The 26,687-nt window shown below is 37.5% G+C and overlaps 1 pseudogene; it reads right to left on the reverse strand.

Annotated features, from left to right (window-relative positions):
* Positions 1-22,870: 22,870 nt before the first annotated feature.
* The window catches only part of LOC143407287 (ATP synthase F(1) complex subunit alpha, mitochondrial-like), a 43,509-nt pseudogene continuing 39,692 nt past the window's right edge, over positions 22,871-26,687 (reverse strand).

The following is a 26,687-nucleotide window of genomic DNA, read 5'->3' on the forward strand; positions in this document are numbered from 1 at the left end:
AGATGGAGGTGGGAGAAGAAGAATAGGAAGAGGGAGGAAGATGTAAGCTGTGTTGGAAGTGATATACCATCATTGCTGCTGTATGTTATTGATCACACAGATCAGCACTCACACAAACACGGGAAGAGCCTGCATGAGAGTATCAGTACTAGGAGATGAGACTATTGAAGGTCATCCTGGAGAATGGCTATCACAATTGGGCTGGATCAAGCAAGAAGGGAATAAATGAATTTTGTGAGATTTATCATTTACTCCCATTCAGTACTTTATTCAGTTGTCAAGTTGTGTAAATCCTGGCCAACTAAAGGGGACAATGGAGTATTCCCACAGCTGAGCCCTTCTTAGATTCACAATACTCACCCACTCTGATGGGTGCTTACAAAATGCTTGGTCTTTGAAGAGCAGACTTTACCCCAGTGATAGATGAACACTATTAAATGTTCATTATCTCTGTTCTGTTTTTATTTGTTTGTGTCTAAACCACACCCACATCTTAGCTTCTGAAATTTCCTTATAATTCTACTCTTCTGTTTTCAACTTTACCCCACCATCTGAAGTAGTGTCAGGTCATTCCTTGCTGAGGATTATGCCAGGTAAGGAAGCTTATGGATTATTCAAGGGATCATGATGATATCTTGAAGCCTGATTGTTGTCCTTCTGTAAGTGTAATATTTTTGAGTAAGAGAAGGATTATCAAGACCTTTGACCCAAATCATAGAGACACTTTTATCGTTGATCTTGTTGCTACTGTTTGGATCTAGAATGTCCCCTGAAGGCCCATGTGTTTAAAACTTGGTCCCCAGATTCACACTGTTGGGAGATAGTGTAAACTTGTAGAGGTCGGGCCTAATGGCAGTTTTTAGATCATTGTGGGATGTGACCTAGACGAGGAACGTGCAACCCCCGTTTCTTCCTCTTTCTCTTTCATTTCCCTGACATGATGTGAACAGCTTTGCTCTTCCCCATGCCTCCACCATGATGGGCTGACTTGCCTCAAGACTAAAAGCAAAAGGGCCAATGAGTCATAGACAGGAACCTCTAAAACCAGGAGTCTGAATAACTCTTTTCTCTTTATAAAAAAGTTGATTACCTCATGTATTTTTTTACAGTAATAGAAAACTGACTAACACAGTTTTTGTTCTAGGATTTTAATTTTTTTTACTCTTAAAAATAGCCTTATTGTGGTATAATGGACAAGTAATGAGTTGCACATATTTAAATGCACAAACTTATTAGTTTTGGCATAAGTATACACCCATAAAATGATCATTAAAATCAAGATAATGAATGTATCCATCACTCCTGAAAGTTGTCTGGAGGTCTTTTATATTCCTTCCTTGCGGTTCCTCCTGGGTCTCCCACCCCTAAACAATCACTGATATTCTTTTCATCACTGTAGATTAGTTTGTATTTCCTGAAACAGAGTTTCTCAGTCTTGGCACTATTCACATTTTGGGCCAGATAATTGTTTGCTGTACAGGGCTTTCCTGTGCATTGCAGGAGGTTTTTACCATTCATGGTCTCTACTAACCCGATGCAAGTACCACCCCTGCCCCAATTTAAGAACCAAAAATTCTCAGTGATTACCATAGATTCCTTGGGTGTGTGTGGGGCGGGTGTGGGAGCTGGGGGCAGGGAATTATGAAGCACTGTTACAGAGTCATCTACAAATTAAATTGTAGGGTGTATAACCTCACTGTATGACTTCATTCTGTCAGCATCATTATTTGGGGATTCATTCCATAGGGATTATCTTCATCAGGGCATTTGATCAGAAGTCTCTGAATGTTTTGTTTTCAGAATAGGTTATATGTATTGAACAATGTAGGAATCCAAATCTTGGCCCCTGACTCTTAACATTTCTACTTACTGGCTGTTAAGTATTAATGCCATGAAAATATCTGTCTTATGCACTTTGTAAATTATTACACTGATCAAATATGAGCTATGTAACATGAAGTACTAGTCTTTGCATTGATTTTGCAGACTCTGTGAAAATATTAAGCATTTGTTTATCAAATAAATTGTGTCATTTGATTTAAATTTTTATAGAGTGAATTTAAAGAGTCATCAAAGTATTGTGAAACAAAACTTGGTTTGTTCCCAAAGAGTCCACAAGACAGACATTGTGGGGAAAGGAAACAAAAGAAATAGAGCAATATGGTACCATATTGAAATGCAGAAGTGGCAGAAAAAGGACAGAATGAAGGATGCACTGAAGGAAGGGTTAGTTGAAAGATTTCCTGAAGGAAGTGAGGTCTGGGTGCATTTTTTTCAGGGTAAGTTGCATCCTCCTGAATGCATATCAGAGAAAAAAATTCCACTGTAATATAAACATGGAAGCAAGAAGCCATAAAATAGCATGGAGTCATTTGGGAACTAAGAGTTAGCTTGGTATTTCAGTATGGGAGATGAGCAATAAGAACAAACTGCTAAGGGTAAATTTGATCTTGCTAATTAGTTTGGATTATTAATTTTTTTGTGCAAATGGTAGAGAACTAGAAATGTATTTTTAAGTAAGAAATACAAACTGGTTAGTGTTTTGGAAATAGTGCTTTGGTGTAAGAGTACAGAATTGATTTATATGGCTGTTCTCATTACTAAAGTCTAGGGATTTTTATTTCATCAATATTTAATTGTTTCATTGTCATAAATTACCATTGATTTGTGCAATTATGTTTCATTACTAAATGGCAAAAACATGACTTCTTGAAAGAGAGAAGCAATTTCTTAATATAACTTCAATTTAGACAGCCAGGTAAATATACAGAAAGTTTTTGTCTGTCTTTTAATGGGGCTTTAGTTCAGTAATGACAGTTTGAAACTACTCTCCATTGAAGGGTGGGTCGTGGGAGGGTAAACCATCATGAGCAAAACAGCTCCCAACTCAGTGAGCATGGAATTCGTCTCCTTTAGAGAAAGGAGAGAGGACATGTTTCCCTTTAGAAATCAAATGAGCTTCACAGCCTATTCTGAACTGTAGAAAGAAGCAGACTTCACAAGCTACAAAATTCCATACTGTATTTTCAATAAGATAAGAATCTCAAGTAACAGGGATCCTTAGTATTATCCTCCTGGACAGACATCAAGACTCCTTTGTACATCTGTGGTATCCTCTTATCTTGGCAATCACAATGACCTTTAATAGATTCCAGATGTTTCTTGGACAATCCTGAGTCCTCTTTCAAATGTGTGTCATCAATGCTCCTTTCTTACACCCTCTGTGCAACTTGCTTGCTTTAACATATACCATCTCCCATTTCCTTCCCTATAGAACACCATGAAATTTCATTATCATTACATGAATATCATGCCATTTCCTAATCTGCTGAATGCAATGCAAATCTTAGAGGGTCTCAGACTATACCATTGTATCAACCAAAGCTTGTCATATTGATATCAGAAAGAAGGAGTGTTTGGTTCCTTCCTTCAGTGTGCATTCTTGCTTACAGAGTAGTGCTTATAAATAGCTGTCTTGGGTTTTTTTTATTAAAAAAAATTCATAGTTGTAGATGGATAGCATACCTTTATTTTATTTGCTTGTTTTTATGTGGTGCTGAGGATTGAACCCTATGCCTCACATGTGCAAGCAAGCATTCCACCCTGAGCTATGGCCCCAGCCCAGCAGTCTTGTTTTAATATTTTGAATCTGATTTGATTGTTTCACAACAGTACTGAAGTAGCCTACTGTGTGTGTACTGGGCCATTCATTCTCCAGTGGAATGGAAAACAGGCAACTAGAACACTCAAGCAAGACCAGAGGAGACATTAGGATGACAAAGAAAAAACAAAATGGTAAAAAATCTGGGTATGTAGAAATGACAGAGCCTGGCCTGAATTCTGGGATCATTGAAGAATTTTCCCAGAAAGTTGACTTTTTCATTAGCTGGTCTAGAATAAATAGCCACAGTCATGGTTGCATTGTTTCTTTGCACCTGTTGAAGATATTATTAAAGACTCTAGAATAGGCAAATAGAGGAGAAAGCATGAAGATATAAAAATTACTCCAAGACAATCCAGAAGGCAACAATGATCCTGGTGGAGTCTTCACTCTGGGGAGAAAGGGTAGGGAGTATTCACATGTCATTCTTTCCCATGGTGAACCGGGAGACCTGGAAAGCACCCATCATGACTATGGTTATTCTCTGTCAAGTACGTCACTGTTCCATCGAAACACAGATGCACATGTCTTAGGAAATCAACAGAAATAAGTATTCAAGGAAAAGGGGATTCCCAAGAGGGAGAACAAGAAAACATGAAAAGAGCCTTTCAATATTTGATGGGCTACTGCGAGCTAGAAGGTTAGATTATTTGATGTAGTTTTCAGCAGTAAAATTAGGACCAGAAAGAAGACAGGTGAGGATAGGGGAGCTTTTTTTTAAAAAGTATTTTTATTAATGCATTATATTTATACAAAATAATGGGGTTCATTTTGACATATTCATAAATTTACACAACATAGTTTGCTTCCTTTCAATTCTCAGTACTTCCCCATTTCTTCCCTTCCTCCCTCCCCTTATGCTACTGGTTTTCCTTCTATTTATTTACTTTTAATTGGTGCCTGATAGTTATACATAAACATGAAATTCCTTGTGATGTGTTCATGCATGTACACAGCATAATTCAGTCAGTTTCATTCAGGATAGGGAAGACTTTTGTACAGTAAATGATGTAAGTTTTCACAAGAAGCTTTTCACCATTTGATGTGTTCAAGTAGAGACCTCATGCTGTCCTGTGAGATCACAAGGAAGAGCTTTCAAACTTGAGTCAGGTTGGATAGCGTCTATTCCTCTTTGAAATGTAATATTCTAGAATTCAAACAGTAAGATAAACCTCATGTCAATATTGTGAACTGTAATCTCCATATAGCTTGTTTTCCTGTCATTGGAAGTAATCAAGGCACTACTAATTTTTGTTCTGGATTCTGAGATGTCCTCATTCCTCCTCTGTAACTATTGTCACCTTTAGTATGGCAGCTATTTTATTTTGTGTTTTCATCTGTTTGTTCATTCCATCATTTATTCTTACAAATAGTGTTGAATTACTCATCTATATTAGATACCGTGCTAAGGACCCAAAGAGGGAAATGGTGCACTCTCTCTTGTCCCCATGAAGTTGTGAGTTTGCTTGGCTATATGTGATGCTTCTGATTTCTTTTTAAATTGATTATTTAGGCCCTTAAAGGATGTGCTATTTATTTACCCTGATGTTTCCAGAGTGCATAAACTGAAAACAGATGTCCCAAGAGTTGGGAGAGAAGGTATTTGAGAGATACCTCTCAGTGTCATATTTAAATACTTTCTTCTTTTTTTTTTTTTTCAAAGTACAGTTTTCTTTTTTTTTAAGAGACAGAGAGAGAGAGAGAGAGAGAGAGAGAGAGAGAGAGAATTTTATTATTTATTTTTTAGTTCTCGGCGGACACAACATCTTTGTTTGTATGTGGTGCTGAGGATCGAACCTGGGCCGCACACATGCCAGGCGAGCACGCTACCGCTTGAGCCACATCCCCAGCCCCAAATACTTTCTTCTTGAGCATGACTCAGTGGTTGAACTTGTCTATGGTCATTGCTCAAGGGCACAGTCTCCAGATTCCAACAGCAGGGTTCACATTCTGCTTTCTCTGTTGATTAGTTATGAAATGGAGTTACTTAACCTTTCTGTGTCTTTATCATCTCACCAGGAAAGGGGAATAATGGCTATCCTCATCTATGAAGGTTCTTATGCACAACAGAACTAATGTTTGTAAACTGCTTGCCACGGGGCTTCACACATGGTAATTACTCAATGATGATAAACTATTATCGTTGCATCCTAGATGAGACTTCCTCTGTGCTTATTTCTATTTTAGCACATATTGCATCGAGTTTTAGTAACTATAGTTATTTGCTTACAAGTCTGTCTCCTTCACTGAACTGTGAAGTTTCTAAAGCCCTGACCTCACCTTAATCTTCAGTATATCAATGTCATGGTATTTTCCATTGTTGCTCACATCAGGGAAAATGCTGAAAATCTTAATGTTTAAGTGACATGTTAGGGAAATGAGAAAGACTTGATCTGGCCAGAGAGGACCAACCAATGACCCCAAACTCTGCCCAACCCCGCTGAAGACTGAGAACACTACTTCCTTGGGACAATAACTGGGGCATCTGTTGGGAAGGTCTAGACTTGTGTAGTGCCTGACACAGTGGCAAACAAGGAATCCTTGGGTAAATCGTCTTTATTTTTTTTTAATTATTTTTTTATTTTTATTTTTTTTTGCCTTGGAAGAACTTCTACCTCATCTCCCAGCTCCACTGTGGTGCTTTAGAAATGAAATACTCTTTTTCTGCTTTTTTAGAGTAAAGCTTATATCTTGAAATCTTGAGGTTTTTCCCCCCCCTCAAAATTTCCTTCTTGGTTTCAAAAGGAATCTATCAGCTCTTTGGTTTTAAAAGGAAGGAATATTTAAATTGTTCTTCTGATAACTTCACCAGATGCCCTGGAGTTTCCAAGGTGGTTAGACTTCAATTTGCAACTTCATTATTCATTACTTGCACATACATGTCAATTTTATAACGAATCATTAGGAGCTAAATATATAGTATTTAGATACAAATTTCATAACAATTGTTAGGGGGAAATGCCTACTTCCCAACTTCTCTGTAGCCCACGAGGAGGACTACAGTCAAATGATCCAACTGGAAAATGGGAAAGGAATTTGAGTAATTTCTCCAAAGAAGTTATACACGTGGCAAATAAACATAGAAAAAGAAAACTCAGCATTGTAAGTGTTATGATTTGGATGTGAGGTTTCCTCCAAAAGCTCACCTATGAGACAATGCAAAAAGGCTTGGAGGAGAAATGATTGGGTTACAGCCTTCATTTAATTAGAAAGTTAATCCCTGAGTGGTAACTGGAGGCAGGTGAGGTGTGGCTGGAGGAGGTGTCGCACTGGGGGTGTGGCTATGGGGTATATATTTGCATCTGGTGAGTGGAGTTTCTCTCTCTGCTTCCTGAACACCATGGGCAGTGCTTTCCTCTGTTATACTCTCTTATAATGATGACCTGCTTCACCTGGAGCCCCAAGGAATGGAGCCTGCTGTCTATAGATAGAGACCTCTGAAACCATGAGTTGTTCCTCCTTAACAGTTGTTCTGGTTGAATCTTATAGTCACAATGGTGAAAAAGCTGACTAAAACAGCTAGTCATTAAGAAAATGTGAATGCAAACCAAAATGAGATGCCCCTTGAATGTACACCACTTGGATGGTTGTAGGAAAAAGTATGGAAATAACCAGCATTGTGGAGGATGTGGAGAAATTGGGATTTATTCATATATTGCCAGTAGTGATGTAAAAAAATAGCTGTTTTCAAAGACAATATGGAACTGGCAGATCCCCCCACTAGAACTCAGGCCCGGCCCATACCCACCTCGCTTACCTGAACGGGAGTTTGGGCCCAAGGTAGACCCAGGTCCATCCTCCCACTGCCACTGGCAGAGCTCTGCCAGAGCCCTGCCAGAGCTCAGGCCCAGCCCAGACACTCCTCATAGACCTGCACAGGGTAGGTCCACCTACCCTACCACCACCTGGGAGCCCAGGTCCAACCCACTTCCATCTTGAGACACTGTAGTCATCCCTATACCCTTGCCCATGTGGTAGCCCCTACCTTGGGACAACAGATAGGGACTAGAAGCAGCTGCACCTTGAAGCAGGCATCCCAAAGCCAGTGTAAGGTCCACCCTTTCAGCCCCATCTCTGAAAGATGTTGCAACCATCTTAGGGAACCTCCACTGCGATCTTGAGTTACCTCCTTCTATTTCTGCCACCACCTATAGTTGTAGTAGCATCCATCCTGGGATACAGGCAGGGTTTGCAAGCCCAACACCAAGGTGAGATACAGATACTCTGCACAGATACGACAAGATTGTAAGATAGAATCTGTAATACCTCAGGTCCACACTGCAAGAAAGGAAATTACATAGACAACGTGAAAAAACAAGGGAGGAAAGTGCCCCAAACAAACCAGGATACTATAATAACAGAACCCATGAGCAGCACAGTTGATGAAATGTCAGAGAAGGAGTTCAGAATGTTCATAATTAAAATGATCTGTGGCATTTAGTGCCACATAGACATCATGAAAAAATAAGGGAGGAAAGTGCCCCAAACAATCCAAGACACTACAACAATAGCATCCATAGATAGTGAAGTAGGTGAAATGTCAGAGAAGGAGTTCAGAATATACATGACTAAAATGACTTGGGAATTAAAAAAACAACTTAAGTGAGCAGATACAGGCAAAAATTGATCGCTCCTTGAAGTCCTTAAAAGATGGAAAGATCTACTTTGTTCTTGGATAGGCAGAATTAATATTGTCAGAATGACCATACTACCAAAAACACTATACACATTTAATGCAATTACAATCAAAATCCCAAAGACATTCCTCATAGAAATAGAAATAGCAGTCATAAAATTCATATGGAAAAATAAGAGACCCAGAATAGCTAAAGCAATCCTTACAAAGAAGAGTGAAGCAGGTGACATTATTACACCAGACCTTAAACTATACTACAGAGCAATAGTATCAAAAACAGCATGGTACTGGCACCAAAACAGACTCATAGACCAATGGTACAAAATAGAGGACACAGAGACTAACCTACATAATTACAGTTAATTTATATTAGACAAAGGTGCCAAAAACTTACATTGGAGAAAAGATAACCTCTTCAAGAAATGGTGCTGTGAAAACTGGAAATCCATATGCAACAAAATGAAATTAAACCTCTATCTCTCACCATGCACAAAACTCAACTCAAAGTGGATCAAGGACCTAGAAATTAAGCCAGAGACACTGCACCTATTAGAAAAAAAAGTAGGCCCAAATCTTCATCATGTTGGATTAGCCCCTGACTTCTTCAATAAGACTCTTATAGCACAAGAATTAAAATAAAAAATCAATAAATGAGATGGATTCAAACTAAAAATATTCTTCTCAGCAAAGGAAACAATCAGTGAGGTAAATAGAAAGCCTACAATTTGGGAACAAATTTTTAAAACATGCACATCAGATAGAGCACTAATCTCTAGAATATATAAAGAACTCAAAAATCTTAACACCAGAAAAACAAATAACCCAATTAATAAATAGGCCAAGAAACTGAACAGACACTTCTCAGAAGAATATATACAGTCAGTCAACAAATATATTAAAAAATGTTCAACATCTCTAGAAATCAGAGAAATGCAAATCAAAACTATTCTAAGATTTATCTCACTCCAGTCAGAATGGCAGCTATTAAGAATACAAACAACAATAAGTGTTGGTGAGGTTGTGGGGAAAAGGCCACTCATATATTGCTGATGGGACTGCAAAATGGTGCAGTCAATCTGGAAAACAGTATGGAGAATGAATCCTTGGAAAGCTGGGAATGGAACCACCATTTGATCCAGTTATCCCACTCCTAGGTCTATACCCAAAAGACTTAAAAACAGCATACTACATTGACACAGCCACATCAATGTTTATAGCAGCACAATTTACAATAGCTAAACTTTGGAACCAACCTAGATGCCCTTCAGTAGATGAATGTATAAAGAAAATGTGGTACATATACACAATGGAATATTACTCAGCATTAAAAGAAAATAAAATCATGTCATTTGCAGGTAAATGGATGGAGTTGGAGAATATAATGCTAAGTGAAGTTAGCCAATTTCAAAAAACCAAATGCCAAATGTTTTCTCTAATTTAAGGAGGCTGACTCATAATGTGGTTGGGCTGGGGATGAGAGGATTAGATGAACTCTAGATAGGGCAAAGGGGAGAAGGCATGGGGGTAGGAAAGACGGTGGAATGAGATGGACATTATTACCCCAAGTACAGGTATGAAGACACTAATGGTGTGACTCTACTTTGTGTATAACCAGGGATATGAAAAATTGTGCTCTATATGTATAATATGAGGTGTAATGCATTCTATCATATATAACAAATTAAAACAAAACAAAAAATAAGAACTGACTGCTAAGACTTTGAAAAGAAAAAAAGCTGTTGATGGTTTAATATGCTCTTTAGCTGCTTCAGAAGATCTGAGTCATGCCTTTACCTATTGTGTCTTCCCATGTCAAAATCCACCACCTCAAAGGGAAGTGGAAGATGGTCTTATGGAGACCACACACATGACAGCCACGAGTGAATGGTGCCAATGTGTTATCTCATTGCCAGGAGCACAAAGCCCTTTTATGATGTTGATTTTCCTTGGATAAAGGCACTTCCCATCTCTGTACCTCAGTCTCTCCCACTGTAAGATGAAGCAGTTGGATGAGATCAAGCATGGCAAATTTGTGGTGCGCTTGCCATTCTTGACTGCCCCATGCCCAAGGCAGACATTGCTAACTGGTCTAAGCATCCTTTTCCCCACCCAGCCCACGGATGCTGGGTACCCTCACCCAGGAGGATTCCAGGCACCCACAATCCATGAGAGGGAATGGATGCTTGCCTCAAAGCTACTTTTCATCTCTGACCCTCGATATCTCAGGATTCTGTGAGTAAAAAAGCCCTGATCAAGAATACATCAATAAGGAGAAAACCCTGGTACACAATCAGTTCACGTCATTGTTATCGATAACCAAAATGTTGTGAAGAAACTGCCACTGGCTGGGTGCTGTCACGGGAGCTGAAATTTGGGCAGAAGACATGGTCCACTCATCTCCTTCCTCCCACAACTTAAGGGGCTTATGATTTGGGTAGGGAGAGAGGAATTTGAGAGGAAAGACCAACACCACTGCAGGGCCAGTGAGTGACTTCAGACAACCATGCTGCAGAAGCTGTGGGTGGAGGTGACATGAATGGAACAGTGGGAACAGGTTTCCCAAGAATAGGAGTTAAACCTTGAAGGATGGACAGAGCAGATGAAGCAACCAGAAGAGCCAAGGTCCCCCAGAAGGTGGGTCCTGTTCTGGGTGCTCCTGTTGCTCTCAGGAGTGATGAGCATGCCGTCTTCTCTGTTTCTTTGCACTGGGCTCTTTCCTTACCCATTCCCCAGTGATGCAGTATCCTTGGGTGTTAGGTGGTGAGGCCGTCCTAACAGCATCCATTGGTGGAAAAGAACGTGAAGCTTGCGATATCTATCTTTTCTCCCCACAAAGGAAATACCTGGATGAAGTTCACTGGCAGATGAGCGTTTACCCATTTGCCTAGAGATCTGGGAGACCCTGATCTTAACTATGCATACACAGAGGATAAAAATCAAGGTGTCTATGTGCGAGCTTCTATCAGCTGCATCTTTACCTGCTTTCAAAGCCACTGCCCCAAACCTTCACTGAAGAAATAGGACTGGCCAAGGCAGAGTCTGCAAATCCAAAGTCTGCTTTCCCTGCCTGGGTAATGGGAGAACACAAGACAGGGTCACGGGAAAAGACCCTGTTCACTATGTGTAAAAGGAAATAACAACTGATCTTAATTAATGCTTAATTAAGAAGAGTTGAGAATGTGCCTCAGCCAAACTGTAAAGGGGTGTATTAGAGGTCTCCTGTCTCTTTTTTGTCTGACCATAGCTCAATAGAGTGTGGTGTGAAGGCGGGTCCTCCCCTCCCAGTGGCCAGGTTTTAATGCAAGCTGGAGCACAGTCCCTGGACTATGAGCTCTGGGAGAGCCCACTTTCATAACAAACACCGCAAGCAGCCCCCAATGCCACCAAGGATGACGTCAGTCAGACCCTGCCCAACCCCAGGCCCATTTTCTTGTTATTATCTGAGAAATCTACTTAACAGGTCCATTGGATTTTCATGTCAAATAAAAATCATCATCTTGGAAGTTTGAAAATACCTTACATAATACCCCTCAATAGTCAAAGGCTATGTAAATTGTGGTATAGTCAGAAGTGACTATAGTGACTGAAGTGAAAATGAACAAACTGCAACCATACTCAGAGTAGGAGAAGAAGTAAACATGATCCAGGATCTAGAAGTCAGAAGAGTGATTCTCTTTGGAGAATAGTCTGGAAGGCAGTACGAGGGGGTTCTGGGTGCTGGTAATGTTCTGTTTCTTGACTTGGGTGGTGAATACTTGGGATGATCCATATGTGAAAATTTGACAAGTTGTTCAGTTAGGATTTGTGTGCTTTATGCATGTTATACATAAATAAAAACATTTTAAAAAACAATGTGGTATTTTTCTCTACATGTTAAACAGTTATAAAAACCAACAATTTCATTTATATATATATGTACATATACATTCATACATATATATATACACACACACACATTCATACACTTAAGAGAAATAAAAGCATACTTATACAAAAACTTGCATATGGATATTTATAGCAGCATTATTTACAGTAATTATAAAGCAGAAAAAATCTGAATGTTCATCAACAACATCTTTATAAATAAAATGGGATATATACATGTAATAGAATATCATTGGGCTAACAAAAGAAAGAGTATAATGTGGAAGTACATTGAAACATGTTAGGTGAAAGAAACCAGTCACAGAGGCCACATATTGTATGAGCCTATGAACATCAGGTGTTCAGAATAAGCAAATCTATGGAAAGAGAAAGTAGTTGAGTGGTTTGTATTTGATTTAAGTACAAATTTCTAAGCACTTTATCTTAAAACTTCTTAACAATTGTTAGGGAGAAATGCCTACTTCCCAACTTCCGGAACTGGCGGGAGAGAGAATGGAGAAGGACTAATGAGTACCGGGTTTCTTTTAAGGATGATGATAATGTTCTTTGATGAAATAATGGGGATGAATGCACAACTCTGTAAATATACTTCAAATAATGGAATTATACACTTTAAATAAGTAAACTTATGGTCTATAAATTACGTATCAATAGAATTATTAAAAGAAATAAAAATATATGCATATATGATCATGCTTTATACACTGCCATTTAACTCATACCTAATGCATTTTAAGTCTCCTCTCCCCTACATGAAGCTTGGATATTTTTAAATGGCTGTGCAGTATCCCAAATTATGGAACATTTGACTGTTTCCTATGATTTGACTTTCTATCACAGAATTTCCTGAGGTTGAAAAGACCCTTGTTCTTGGTCTCTCTGTATTCTACAAATGAATTCAGTGGGGGAATGAGAGGCATTTAGAACAGATATGTCAGAACAATAGGGGAAAGAGGGGATTGGGCTGTTTCTGCTGATGAAGTTGGAGTCCTGGAGAAGAAAGGAGGTAGCATGGCTGTGGCCCAGCCATTGGCTTCTCAGTGCCTTCCATTTGTCTGCCCCTGCATTTTTTCAGTTATTAAAATTGGATCATCCGGCCTGCCCCAATATGATGCACGTCTTCTGAGTTAACTCAGTGCCCCTCTTTGGCTGATGATTTTGCTTTTTGATTAGGCCTGCTTTGCATTTCTTTGCGGAAGTCAATAGGTCTTTTAATATTTTTGCCTTCTTTCCTATCTCAGGCTTGTGGGTTTATTTTTATCATTGCTGAGACCTTGAAAGTGGTAACTTTATTCTTTATTTTATGGATATTTCAAAATCTATTTGCTGTTGGTTTCTGATAAGTTCTTTTATCAGGTTAATGATATTTCTTCTATCTCTTGATGAATAATTTTCCTTAAAGATCCCAAATAGATGTGGAGTTTCACCTAATTTATGGGACTTCCATCATGATGGTTGTATACATATTTATTTATTTTTCTCCTTTAATCTGTTTATGTGGTGAATTGCATTAATGCATTTCCTAGTCATTTTTAATCATTCATTTGACATTCATTTCACCCATATTTATTTAGTGCTTTCTATGTGGCAGATGCTGTTCTAAGCACTGGTGATATAGTAATAAGCTAAACAAACATTATTCTTTAAAAATATTGCTAAATGCAATCTGCTAACATTTAATTCTTTGCATTTAGATTTAAGAATCTACCTCAAAAACATTCAGAAGTAAGCACAAAGATATAAGTAAGAAATACTTATTACTACATTGTTTATAAATGTTAACATCAACATTGGTGGGGGAAGGTTGAAATATGTTTTAGTTCCTCCATGGTATGATATAATACACAATAGTTAAAAAGAATGAGGAAGCTCAGTACATATAAATATGAAGACAAACTTTTTAAAGTTATTGAATACATATATAATGTATAATATATATGTAAATATATATTATGTACACTTATCTAAATATATCATATACTATCATTTTTGTAAAATTGAAAAAGAAACCTCTGTGTGTTTACACTTTCTTTAAGCATAAAAATATCTGGAAATAAATGAAACAACAAACTATCAACAGGGGATTCCTCTGGGTTAAAGAATGAAGGGTGTGGAACCTGAAGACAGATTTTCAAATCTCAATGTATGGATTTTGTTTTGCTTAATCTTTAATTTTAATTTATTCTAAGCAAGCAGATATTAATGTTGCAATTACAAAAAAAGGAGAAAAATGAATGATAGAGCTTGGGGATTAGAAGAGGGTGTACAAAAACATTTTGAACATGTCTCCATGGGTTAGTGATCAATTTCAAGAAACAGAACTTTTTAGCTAGTTTTAAGCAGAATGGAATTTCTTACTATGTATCAGATGTTTCATAATATTCATTGAAAAATTCTGGAACCAAGATAAATTAATATGTTTTGTGCTTCTATAACAGAAAAACTAAGAATGGGTAATTGATAACCAACAGAAATGTATTGAAGCATGGTTCTAGAGGCTGGAAAGTAAGATCCAGGGGTTGTTAGCATCTGACATGGGCCTTTATGCTACATCATCTCATGGTGAACAGCAGAAGGGCAAGAGTACATACACAAGAGAGAGCAAGAGGGGGGCTCTTGATTTTGTAATGACTTGATTTTGTAACAAACCTACTTTCTAGCTAAGGAACATACTCCAGGAATCGTGTTGTCAATGCATTCATGAAGACAAAGGCCTCATAACCTAATCACCTTTCAGAGATCCTACCTCTAATACTATTGCACTGGGAAATTAAGTTTTCAACACATGAATTTTGGGGGAACACATTCAAATCATGGAACAGGTGGTAACGTGATTTCCAGGAACCAATCCTAGCCTCAAAATTATATGCCCCTGTTGTGATCAGAGTAGTAGCTACAACTGCTGATAGAAGCTACAACCAAGCAGCTGGGAACTATAGAAGCATACCACTTCCATGATCTGCACCATCTGCACCCCATAACCTGTCTTCCTCCCCATTTAACTTCCAAATTCTAGCCCTGCATGAGGATATCTAAGTCTCATCTGGAACCTAACTTCAAAGAACTCTAAAAATGTAATTCTTGGCTTTCCAAACATTGCAGTATAGGAAGATGTTTGAGGAGGTTTGAATGGATATTAAGTAGTCAAGCCACACATGGTGCTCACCACAATGAGCAAATAGCATAGTGCTTTTCAAATATAATATGTGGTTATTTTGCCACAAAGATGGGGAAAATCATTGATTTACTGGCAAGCTTTTTTTTTCATATGTAAGAAATATGTTTATTATAGAAAAATGCCAAAATAAGCAAGCATAGAGAAGAAAAAGGTAATAAAGTGATCTGAAATCCCACCATTTGTTAATATTTTGTTAATATCGCTAATATTTGGATCTTTCACACACCCACCCACACAATCCCTGCCCCACACTTAAAAAATAGATTTATAATACATATCAACAGAAGCTGATTTAAATGTGACAAAGCTAGATGTAATGTTTAAAAAGTAAAGTTAATTAAAAATCATAAAACATGTATTGACTTAATAACTTAATTTAAAAACTCATTGAAATAATAGACCCTGAGTTTTTTTTTAAGTTCAATTTAAATCATTTTCATCAAGTCAAAAATAATTAGGTTATCTTTTCTTCATTTTTAATAAATGCTATTTTTGACTCAAAAGGGGTTTGTTTTTAATTAACTTTCTTGCTTTTTTAATTTCGAAAAACATCTACCTTAATACTTAATACCTTCCCCCAGTATTCAGGAAACTCTGTATACATAGTTTTAAAACAATAGAAATATCGGTCCTTGGCCATCCATATGGCCCATGCAATAAACAGAATTCTCAGTACTTTTGTTTCCATGTTGGTAAAGCCAAGAGGTTGAAGCAGATTCTCTCTCAGGTCCATATCTAGGTAGAGATTTTCATCCTTAGGGAGAAGTTGGAGGCTGTACAAGCCTGGCTTTGATTCCCAAGCCTGCTTTCATGTACCAGGTGACCTTGAGCTCATGATGAACTGCTGGATGCCTCCATTTATGAATCTGAGCACTGAGATTAAAGGAGCTTCTATTTACTTCCTGGAGTTTGATGAGGACTGCCAGCTCCCTCGCAGCGAATGTCCTATATACATATTATAACTAATTAAAGACAATAATGTAGTCCAAGAGATAGCTGAACAGAGTTCTTTAATTCACTGTAGATTTTAATCTTGGGTGGACATTGAGAGATATAAGAGCAACAATGACTGCATTTTAAGGTAACATCAGCAACAAAAAGCACAGGAATTTATTTCAGAGAATGAATGGATTCTTTGACCACTCCAGATGAAAAGTTCACATAGCAATATGTATTACTCTATAAATTTATCTATCTAGTGACTTATATTCCATATATCTACATATATTTATTTCTAAATAAAAATGAAATGTGCTTATCTCTGGGAATAGAATTACAAATAATATTATGAATTTTCCAAGGTATTAATTGAATTACATTATTTTCTTTTAGCGAGCAAATGATACTTCCTATCGCTAGAAATATACAAGTGAGTGCTTTTTTGAAAATATTTTTAAATAGAAGTTATACTTCATTGCACATAACCTAAGGCTGGGGCAGGTAAGTGGGATAAGAAGAGATTATATCTACTAAAATTGTTCTTCATGTTAGAGAAAATACTAGTCAATAGAGTGCTCCAGGACCCTGTGCCTCGCTTCTCACCTGTCCAATGACCTTAACTTTTAAAGTTGTTTCTAGTTTTAGATTTATCTATAGGAATCTCCACCATCATTTAAAAGTGTCTTGTGTAGCACCTGCAGCCTCAAATTCCATTCTCTGAAATACACCTTACCATCCTGTCTTTTCTCTCTCGGGTCCAGATCTAGGTAGAGAACATGCTGTCTTTTCTTCTCCTGGGTACCTACTTCTTTCTGCCATGTATTTTGGTTATTTGTGTTCTCTGTGAGCTCACCCATAAGTATGCTCTGCCTCTATTCTGACTTGGTATTTTCTTTTGTAGGCTCATAATAAATACATGCTGTTAAGAATTGGATCCAATATTGTTTCTGGGATAGATCCCACAAGAGTAGTTGTACAGTGGATGCCTATTGAGCTTTTAGGAAAACAACAACAACAAAAACAAACAAACAAACAACAACAAAAAAACTTCCTAGACTATGGAACAACCATTTAGTGCCACAAGGGCACCAGACTCAGTTATTTTCTTTAGGATGAGTTGTCCATAGTTAAAACTACCTTGTCTTTGTTGGGAGATTGTGAGCTCTTTCTTGGTACAAGCTCCTAAATCCACCTGGGTATCTCTGAGGCCAGAAAACGTCAGAGTAGTTTATCAGCAGCATTTGAAATTGCAGGCAATGAAATACATTTTCAAATTCATGTCACACTTCACCCACTTTTTCTTCTCAGACTTCTTGTCCCTCTGATTTATTTGTTAATATTTCTCTTTCCTGTATGGATTTGCTTTAGGCTATTTATTTTTTAGAGTGATTCAGTCTGGGGAGCTACCATCCTCCATTAATGGTACTATGTGAGTGTTCAGGGAGTTGAGTGGGAGTTTGAGTAGAAAGAGTTGGGGATGGCTTTTCTTTTTTCCCTAGGGAAGGAGGCATTTCCTAAAGGATATCAGGAGACCAGATTGCCACCCACTTCTGCCTGTGTGCATACCTTGAATAAATTAAGGAAAACTGAAGTTAACAGAGTACCATGAAATGGCCAATATTGAATTTCCCCATTCTGCAACATGGAGTCACAAGAGAGAAACCAACTCAAATGGAGAGCATAAGAAAGTAATACTTGTTGAACAATTAGGTGTGTGATCTGAAATTACTCTGAGGAGTCTGGTATGTTGTCTTCCCCAATCAAGTTGAATTTCTAAACTGAAATGCTTGGATAAAGGTGACTTCACCAGAGATGTGCTAATCTTGACACCCTTTTTTGTTTAGCCTTTTAGTGTTCCCTTAGTAAGACTCTGAATTACAAGGGAGATTTAGGGAGAGGAGAAAGCAGCCTTGATATTGGGATGTGTGTTGGAGGTAGTGTGTTCTGGTTATATATGTGGCAGAATTCTAAGAGAAGCTTGGAAGTGTTTACAACACAAATTTCAAGGAAATTATATTACGTTGATCTAGTTAAGAAATAATGTTTAATATACGATTACATGACCGGTGTAACTCTACATCATGTACAACCAGAAGAATGAGAAGTTATACTCCATTTATGTATGATGTGTTAAAATACATTCTACTGTCATGTATAACTAATTAGAACAAATTTTTTAAAAAGAAAAGAAGAGCAGATTGGGAATACACCGAAAAATTTAAATTTAAAAATTAAAAAATTTGAAATAAAGCACTTCATTAAATAAAAAAAAGAAATGATGTTAATAATGTTTACAAACTTGATTGAACAAATATATACAACTGCTTCTAATTGTTTTCAGAATTTTCACTGGATATTGTAGGGTAAAAAAATACTCATTTTTCCCTCTGATAATCAAATAATTCATGTGAATGTAAGAATATTTTTTAAAGAAAGAGAAATTAATGCAACTGTGTATTAAAATGGCACTTTTTTCTGTATTTTTTAAATTGTTGCATTATAATTACATATCGTAGTTGGATTTGTTGTTACAAACTCATATATGCACACATTATAAATTGGTCAATACCAACAAACAACAGATCCCACAATTATGTGTAATTATAATGCACCAATTTAAGAAATTAGCTTATTTGCCTTTCTTTGCCTTTCTCCCTCCCTCTATTCCCTTTCCTCTATTGGTCTCCCTTCTATGTCCATGCCTCCTCCCTGCCACATTTCTCTGCCCCCTTTACTCTTTGTAGCTTCCAAATAAGAGAGAAACATACAACCCTCAACTTTCTGAGTTTGTCTTATTTCACTTCACATAATGTTCTCAAGTTCCATCCATTTTCCTACAAATGACAAAATTTTATTATTCTTTATAGCTGAATAAAAACTCCATTGTGTACATATACCGTGTTTTCTTTATCTATTCATCTGTTGACAGAGACCAAGATTGGTCCCATAATTAGGCTATTTGTGAACTGAGCTGCTGTAAATATATATTTCTATGGTATGATGACTTTAATTCTTTAGGATAAATACCAAGGAGTAGTATTTATTTAGCTGGATCACACGGTGATTCCATTCCTAGTCTTTTAAGGAACTTCTATTCTGATTTCTGTGGTGGTTGAACTAATTTACAATCCCACCAACAGTGTAAAAGTATTCCTTTCCCCCACATCCTCTCCAGCATTTTTATTGTTTGTATTCTTCATGGTTGCCAGTCTAACAGGCCTGAGATGAAATCTCAATGTAGTTTTGATTTGCATTTCCCTGATTGGTAAGGATGTTGAACATATTTTCATATATTTGTTAAAATATATAAAGTGTCTGTCTAGTTAATTTGCCCATTTTATTTTTTTTGTGTTAAGTTTTTAGAATTGTTTATATATTCATGATATTAATCCTCGGTCAGTAGAGAGGATGGCATGTTTTCTCCCATTCTGTAAGTTTTCTTTTTGTGCTTTTGATTGTTTTCTTTGCTGTGAAAAAAAAAATATATATATTTTTAATTTGATGGTGTTCCAGTTATTAATTATTGGCATTATTTACTGAACTTTAGGAGTTCTATTGGGGAAATTGTTGCCTGTGCCTGTATTTTAGACTGTTGACCGTATATTTTTTTTTCTAGCAGTTGCAAAGTTTCTGGTCTAAATCTTAGGTCTTTGTCTATTTTGAGTTGACTTTTGTGCAGGGTGAGAGACAGGAATCTAGTCTCATTGTTCTACATATGGATATCCAATTTTCCCAGATCATCTGTTGAAGAGGCTCTCTTTTCTCCATTTGTTAAAAAGGCTTTCTTTTCTCTGATGCATGATTTTGGTGGTTTTTGTCAAGGATCATATGATTATATCTGTGTGGATTGGTTTCTGTGTCTTCTATTCTGTTCCACTGGTCTATGTGTCTGTTTTGATGCTAATACCATGCAGTTTTTGTTATTACAGTTTTGTAGTAAAATTTGAGAGCAGATATTGTGAGGTCAAACAGCACTCATTATCAAGTTTCAGCAGGAGCAACAAAGGCTAAGGATAATGTTGTAGGTTTTGTATACCCCATGTGCTAAAGTAAGGCGTGTACCACATATGCAGGATGCTAGAGAGATGAAGGAATTAGTCAACAGCTTTAACCCAGGGTGGTCTCCTGTCCTGAGAGCATAGACTTGTTCGTTGCCTCAGACATATGAGTCTAGGGGTTTCAGGAGATCTATTTGGAGGACTTAACATTTGTCCCATGGAATTTGGTAAACTCAGAACAGGAGTCTGATTCTTTCCATGAGAAATCCCAAGGTGAGAGACTGATCAGAGTTGCTGGGAGTGAGCTGTGCTTCCTTTCAAGGTGAGACAAAGCTATGTGTTTCTTGTAGACAAGTTGTAAGCTCCACTGAAAGGAACAGCCTGGTATTGTATTAAAACCGTCCCTGTCCAGAATACAATGTGAAGATGCAATGTCACCCCATCCTGGGTAGGGACTGTTGACAAACAGGAGCATTAGAGGGGAGGTTGGAAGTTGTGAAGAGAATTATAAACAGAGTCACCTAGAGATGAATCTCAGAGGAATTTTGCTAAGGATCCCTGTGAAAGGAATTGTCAACTCTGGACTGTCATTTCCAGAGGTTGAGGAACACTAGAGTCATTCAAGGAAAACCTTCCCTATCTATCTCTATTAACCTTTTGTTCTCAGCCAACCCTGGAGAGGCCACGCCTTGCAGCTACGAAGTTGTGGAGTATGCAAAGCACAAAAGAGAAGCCAAACTGGTACCTCCTTCTCCACTGTGCTGTCTCAGATCTGAATTGGATCCAAGCATTATTGCTCATTACAGGAAAAGAGACATTCTAATTGGATATGAATTTGAAGTTTTATTATTACAGCTGGTTGTGCTTGTGTGATCCTTAGATTAGATTGAATTTTGTATTATACAGAGAAACAGATTATTCCTTTATTAAATACTCAACAGAATAATTTAGGAAAACTATGAAATTTCACATAAGGGGCGGGCACAATGAATCCACAGAGTAGATTTGTAAGAGCTCAGTGCATTTGCAGAAGCCACCATCCTTTCTGGAAAACCTTCCTAATTCATTTCCCTGCAATATGTTTTGTCCTAGTGCAGACCAGTCTTCCCAGTACAACAGTGGCCCTCCATGACCTTCAGGATGACGTTTATAGTAATTAACACCTTTCCAAGGCCTTCTATCTTTCACACCTGCTCCCATCTCCATGTCCTTCCAGAATCCTTATTTATTTTTTTCTCAACCTCTGTATTCTCTCTCCTGAGAGCCCTGTTCTCACCATAATCGTCCTAATCTTCTACACGTTACAAGGTGCCAGAATAGTTAATTTCTGCTTTCATCATAGTAACAGTCAGTGATTATGACCTTATAGAGATGGGCAGTGCATGTTGCTTTCTTTCTTTCCTTTTTCCTTGCCTATATACATTTTGTAAAAACAACATTGGGATCATAATGTGTCAATTACAGTGTATGTTTCCCACCTATTATTCCTCACCATTTACTAAAGTCTTTAAAAACTCAGATGACAATAATGAAATCCTTAAAAAAAATAGATGGAGGTGACCATGAAACATATAAAGCAATTTAATGCTATTAATTTTCTGTAAAGGTCAAGGCAATTGTGTGATTGCTGAATGACTGCCCATAAGGACTATTACTATGCTCTGAAGATTTGTTTACTTGCTGTTGTTGTTGACAGAAGTAAAGCATTTTAGCATGTGAGAACTTTACACACCAATTCAGTCCCAAATAAAGCTGAGGATGTGAATTACTGATTTGTCCCTTTTACCACGAGCCCTGTCTCTGTTGAACTATCAGAAACACCTGGTAATTGTAGGGAGACAATAATCTTGGCACTATTTCATTAATTATGCCTCCTTCCCAGCTGGTGTTTTTATTTCTGGAATGTTTTGTCTTTTTTTTTGCATAGACTTCATCCCCGTTGGGCAGGGAACACATTTTCTTTTTGGTCTTGTCTTGTGCTATTGCCTAATAAACACCGAAATATAATTTAAAAATGGATTTGATTCATTTAGTACTCACCTAAATGAATTTAGTACTCATCAAAGATTGACAATGCCAAAGATATTTTTCAGCCTTGTGTCTTGCAAAAAAATATGTTCCACAGTTTTAGTTTTTCGAGCATTGTCTGCTGGCGGGGGTGTGGGGGCAAAGGTGACTTCTTTGGAAATGAGAATGCCAGAAAATAAAGATCTTTATGGCAGAAAGGATCACCCCTTTCAACTAAGGTGTGACTGAGAAATCTGGGCAAAGTTGCATTTGTTTTTCCAACTGCAGCTGCAAATGGACAACCTATGGTAGGTTTGTTTCATTTGGTTTTTACATCTTTAAGAAGTTGAATCAGTTGACAATATATACAAACCAAGAGACTCACACAAAAGCATAAGATAAAATAGAAAAAAAAAAAAAAGAGCTGGTCACTCGAGGCCCACATTCCTTCGTAGCAGGGATCAGCTGAGTAGCCATTTTGCTTATGGAAAAAGGCCTGCATACTCCCTAATGCCACAGCACCCTCTCCTCCCCAATGTGTTGCCAACTGTCAGGTGAGGTGATCATTACCCTTCACCAAGGTGCTTGCCCTGAAGCCCTGCCCCACATTGAGCCTGCTTCAGCCATTCATACGGCTTGCCCAGCCTCTGTGAGCATTTTAAATTCTCAACCTCTGTTTCATAATCATCTACCTGTTCAGCAGTTGCAAAGCGCAAATCCAGGTATCCATCAATCACTGGAGAATTCTCAAAGCAAAGGCATCATAAAGTAATCAATTTTGAGAGATATAATAGAAAGGATTTGAAAACTAAAAGCATCTTTAAAACCCTTACTAGTACAATAAAGAACCGACACCAGCCTGAAGCTACAACACTGTTGCCAAATTCCGGAAAGCAAGTGGCCTAGCATGCTACTGTGATTGAGCTCAGGTGTATGCCTCTGGATTCTAGTTAGAACTGATGCAGAAAGGAGCACCTGCTGCCTGTTGGGACCACACTCTGGTTGATAAAGTGATGCTAAGCTCTGCGTAAGGACATTGCTTATTTAAATAGTTAGGATTGTGTATTTCTTTTCAGATCCCAGCTGTCAGGAGGATCATTTATCTTTATAAGGACTTCTGAAAGCTAATCACTTACTCCCAGACCCCTGACAATTAAATTCTAGAACGGCTGACTATTCTGCCAGGCTAACTTTTCATTAGGAAGTACAGACATTATTTCAGAATTTTGTTAAAGTGTTTTTTTTTTTTTTTTTTTTCATTGTTTGCTAGCCTCCTGTCTCCAGTGCCTTCTAGCCCAGTAAAATACCTCCTTTATATCCAGTTATTCAGGGTGGACACTGGGAGTCATATTTGGCAATTTTCTCTTCCCAACCATATGAAATCAAGTCCTATTGATTCTATTGCTTAAATCCTCAGGATCCGTTACTCATTGCCACTTTTCTGGTTGAAGCCAATACCCTTTCTAGAAAAGCCTCTTACTCATCTCCCTGCATTGTCTCTTGCTCTATTGGAGACCTATCTCCTGGGCACAACAGTACTCTCCCTTGCTTTCAGGATGAGGGCCACGGTAATCGACATCTCTCCAGGCCCTCCACATTCCACACCTGCCTCTCTCTGTCCTCTTTCTGGAATCCTGATGTCTTTCCCCAGCCCCAAATGCCCACTCCTAAGGCCATCATGCACTCACTCTGCTCTTGAAATACGCACCTGGCCTTGACTTCACATCTACTTTTCATCTTAAACCTTCCTCCTCCAGTCTTTCTTTGTACTCTCGAGTACTATCCTAGCATCTGTAATTTTCCTTTTGAAACAACTCATATTTTGATTTATTTGTTTTCCACTAAGCTGTAAGGTTCATGATTTTATTTGTCTTATTCACTATTGTAACTCCACTGCCGAGCACTGGGTCTGGAACTTGCTTCATGATCAAATATATTAAAGAAACTAAACATGAAGCTGCGGAACTCGGACTACACAAGACTATATGAGAGGTGAAAAGCCTGAGCAAATTGGTTATTAAGCATTAGAAAATTGTGCGGTTTTATTACAGAAGTCAAGTGGAAGGATCATAAAGGGCAGAAAAATAAAGATAATAAAAGCCTTTCCAAATCCTCCCTTCAAGATAAATAAGAACAACTGTAAATATTTCCACATAAATCATTTCTATATTTTTTCTATGTACACAAAGATATAGATGTAGCTTGGTCATCGATTGATTGTTTTTTCTCTTAGCATATTATGGTACCATTTCTGTGCTATTAAATATTCTGTCAAATATCACTTTTAATGCCTGTGGTATGGATGTTTTAAAATTGATATCTGTATTCTTGTCTATCATAGAATTTTTAGATGGTCTGCATCGTGATTTTTTTCTTTTATTTATGCCTTAACTATTTGCTTATTAAAGGTCATGTCATCACCATGCCCTTAGCCTTTGGAATGGCTGGCTAAGGGCTTATAACTGAGAGGTAATAAGGTTGAGAAGCTATATAGAGGAATGGGGAAGCACAAATTCTGGAGCGGGTTTCCCAGACTTGAGTCATGGCAATGTCACTAACAAGCTATGTTGCTTTGAACATGGTATTTACTTATGAGAGAACTTATGAGAGAACTCTCTAATGATGTTTAAGTGTACAATATTGTTGACTATAGCATGATGTCGTACAGAGATCTCTAGAACTATTCATTTTATATTATTGAAACTTTATGTCAGATGATAACAATTTCCCCATTTTCTCTTCCCTGAATCTCAGGTAGCTCCATTTTATTCTCTGATTATGTAAGTTTAACTATTTTACATATCTCATAAAAGTGGAGTCCTATAGTATTCTGCCTTTATTTTCTTTAGCATTAAGTCTTCAAGATTGATCCATGTTGTCACATGTTGCTGTATTTCATTTTTTAAAAATTTAAGTCTAAATAATATTATATCTTATGCATATACCATATTTTCTTTATTTCTCCATTGGTTGCCATTTACCTTGTGTGTATATCTTGACTCTTGTGAACATTGGGGAGATTCTTACTTTCTGTGGGTTTAGCTTCCTTATCTGTAAACTGTAACTTGATCCTAAATCAAATGTTCTTTAAATCTTACTTAGAATGTTTCAATAAACAGTTTTCTTACTTTCTTACAATACTCCCTTCCAATCCAGCTTTGTCTGACTCTTGAAGCACAACTAGAATATTTTCATTGTTGTTCAGTAATCCTCGCTGCCTCTCTAGGTGAAAAAATGCTTCTGATCTCCTTAGCTATGTATTTGAGGCCCTCCATGCTTAAGTGTCAACCCTACCTCTTTGACTTACTTGTTATTTTCCTGTGCTTTATCTTGACTCCTGTCAGTGATTTGGCTTGGAATATTCTACCACACCTTCACTCATTCCTAACCTTATAATTAAGGATTCAGCTCAAACTTCTAGGAAGCTGCTCTTAATTCCTTTTCCTTGAAGTGCACTCTTTTTTTTTTTCCTAAATGGTTATAAATCTTCTCTTCATTCACTTATATCCATTTAAGTTGTATTTTGGTTATTGGTGACTTAGGGGATTTCAGCATAAACATCATCAGTCTCTGATCTGGCTTGTGTTTGCCATAGAACCCATGCCTTTGTAGGCACTCAATAAATACATACTAAATTAGTGAATGGATTTCAAAGAATTTGGAGGCTAGATCTCACTATACTTTCTCAGTCACAGTGTTTAACTCAGATAGTTGTGTGATGTGAATAATAAAATAATAATATGCATCTAATTTAATTCTGCTTTGTGAGATGCCATCTTTCCCTAAACTCACTGCTTTTTTTAAACCGAATACTCTATGCCAATAGAATTATTCTGTACCAATGGATTAAAAAGTTATTTTTCAGCATGGATTGCTCTCAGCCTTTTTCTTTTCTCCACCTCCATGTGTATATATAGCATTTTTTTCCTTATAAATAGGTGCCATTTATCATTGCTATTTATTGTGGAAACATGGCTCTCCCCATCACTTTTTCCACATTGCTCTTGCTGCTACCTGGTTGCATTCTGGAATTTTATCTGTCAAAGCATAGGAAAAAGACAAGGGTGAAGACAAGGTCATGAGTCTGGTTCTTCATCTGTCTTAGAGAACAGTGGTCTTATGCAGTTGAAGGGTGGCTGCCCGTTACGTTTGGGTTGGCATCAATTTTAGAATGCTTGAGTCAGGGAGAAGACAGCAAGGGAATGTCTTACCTTAATTCATGCTGCCTGAGTTCATGAAGCAAAGCCTCAATCCATCATCAGGTCAGCTTCTCGGTCTACCTCCCTCAGAGTTAGGGCAGAGTCCATCAGAGTTTGGCAATAGACTACCCCATGGTCTTCATTGTAAGTGTTAATTATGGAGTTTAAGTGGGGAAACATGTTC

The sequence above is a fragment of the Callospermophilus lateralis genome, chromosome 9 (genome assembly GCF_048772815.1).
Source record: "Callospermophilus lateralis isolate mCalLat2 chromosome 9, mCalLat2.hap1, whole genome shotgun sequence".
NCBI lineage: Eukaryota > Metazoa > Chordata > Mammalia > Rodentia > Sciuridae > Callospermophilus > Callospermophilus lateralis.